This window comes from Amblyomma maculatum, chromosome 5 (genome assembly GCF_055883805.1).
Source record: "Amblyomma maculatum isolate TAMU_Amacu chromosome 5, ASM5588380v1, whole genome shotgun sequence".
Lineage (NCBI taxonomy): Eukaryota > Metazoa > Arthropoda > Arachnida > Ixodida > Ixodidae > Amblyomma > Amblyomma maculatum.
In genome coordinates, this window is record NC_139348.1 from 38,301,393 (window position 1) to 38,303,572 (window position 2,180).

The 2,180-nt window shown below is 53.7% G+C and overlaps 1 non-coding gene across 1 annotated transcript; it reads right to left on the reverse strand.

The window, feature by feature from the left end:
• Nucleotides 1-1,018: 1,018 nt before the first annotated feature.
• LOC146188083 (U12 minor spliceosomal RNA) lies at nt 1,019-1,175 on the reverse strand. Its single transcript, XR_014707730.1, has one exon. It is a non-coding gene; the product is annotated as a U12 minor spliceosomal RNA (small nuclear RNA).
• Nucleotides 1,176-2,180: the final 1,005 nt, after the last annotated feature.

The window sequence follows — 2,180 nt, forward strand, 5'->3', positions numbered from 1 at the left end:
GCCGAGGAGGGTGGCGCTGCTAGCCTGCGGACCTAACATCCGCTGACAGCAGAGAGGTAAACAACGGCGGCGATTGCGCGCGGAATCCGAGCCTCTACAGAGCTCCCCCCCCCCCACCCCACGCAGACGCGAAGGTCGCTGTTGCAGAGCTGAAGTCCAGGACACTTGTTTTCTCACGGGGCACTCAATGGAGGGAGCCGAAGAATCGGGCGGCGGACTCGTGGGGAGTAAAACAGAAACACACGATTTCGCCATGTACGCTGGTTTTACATGGTCGATTGCAACCACATCCTTGCGGCCATTCACAGACACAGTGAGTCTTTCATCCACACTGTATTACTTTGGACGGGCCGTCGTACGGCGCGATGAGGGAAGGTCGGATACCTTCACGGCGGACGAAAACGTGAGCTCAGGAAGCCAGGTGCTTGCTTACTAAAACGTCGAAAGTGGAGGGCCGTCGAGGTGGTAATGGTCCCAAGCGCTCAAAGAGCGACCGAAGTTGCTCGACGTCGGCGGGAAGCGAGAGGGTGGGTGCTGCAGGTGGGGCGAAGAATTCACCAGGTAGACGTAGAATGGTGCCGTAGGCCATTTGGGCAGCAGTGCACCCTAGGTATTCCTTTATCGCCGACCTAATATAGAGGAGGACTACCGAGATGTTGTCGACCCATTATGTTCGGGCATCGCGGGCAATCAAGGCGGCCTTCGACTGCCGATGGAGCCTTTCAACCACGCCATTCGCAAACAGATGGTATGCAGTTGTGTGAATGTGGCGGATGCCGAGAATGCTCGTAAACGCTCTGAAGAGATCACTTTGAAACTGTCTGCCGTGGTCGGTTGTTACCATGCTGGGGCAGAGAAACGAGAGATCCAACCGGCTACGAAAACAGACGCTACGGACAGTGCCGTAATATCGTAGGCCGAAAACGCTTCAGGCCAGTGCATGTAGCGGTAGATGCAGGTAAAGATGTAGCGTTTGCCACGGGATGAAGCCAACGCACCGACAATGTCGATGTGAACATGGTCAAATCGTGAGTCAGGTGGCCGGATGGGTTGCAGTAGGCGGAGCGCCCATGGGACGACCTATGCCCCCACAAAAATTCCAACCGTATTGCGAGTACGGTGGAGCCGGGCGTCAATCCGGCTCGTTATTTTCCTTACTTATTAGTTTAAGGCGACTTGATGTGTCGCGTAGTCTTTGCACGTTGGCAGCGCTGACACTCACAAGCCCAACGGCGCACGTCAGCGTTGGTGCCGGGCCACACAAAACGGGAGGTGATGAGGCGCTGAGTAGCACGAACGCCAGGATGACTCGAGTCGTGTAGCTTGCCAAAGATTTGACGATGGTGCGAGGATAGTAGAAATGGACGGGCACATCCAGTAGACATGTCAAAAACTATTGTACCAGAGGAGAATGGCAGTGGCACCTCAGAAATGACAGAGATGTGGATTCGGCACGCAGGTCACGAAGTTCATTCTCTGTGCATTGTGCCTCTGCGATGGTCTCAAAATCCACAGCACTAGCAGAAAGCGCATCGACACGCGACAGGGTGTCTGCAGCCGCCTTCGATATATCGGAGGTCAACTGTGAATTCTGATTTGATGGGACGTGTAAGTGCTGTGCTTTCCACGGAAAGCAAACGTCAATGGTTTCTGATCTGTCAGCACGTGGAACACGGTGCCTTCGAGAAGATGGCGAAAATGCCAAATACCAAAATAGACAGCGAGGCGTTCGCGGTCGGATGTGCTGTACCGAGTTTCTGCTGACTTCAACTTCTGTGAAAAGAGACCAAGTGGACACCACAAGTTCTCCTGGAGTTGCTGTAGTTCTGCACCAACGGCATGGGAGGAGGCGTCGGTGATCAACTTCAGCGGCGCGTCGTTGAGGGGATGCACAATTAGGGTTGCGTTTTCTAAGGCATTCTTTGCGTCTACGAAGGCGGCGTCTGCTTCGGGTGTCCACACCAATGATGCGGATGGTGCCTTTGCGGTCTTTAGCATGTCGGTAAGAGGTAGAAGAATGTGTGCTGTATATGGCAGGAACCAACGGTTAAACTTCGGAAGTCCGAGAAACTCGCTGAGCTTTCGAAGTTATGTTTTCGAGCTTTCGAAGCTACATTTTCCGTGATAGGCGCTTCTGTGCATTTTGTGTGGTCGGCTCAGTCAAACAATTTTAAGACAAT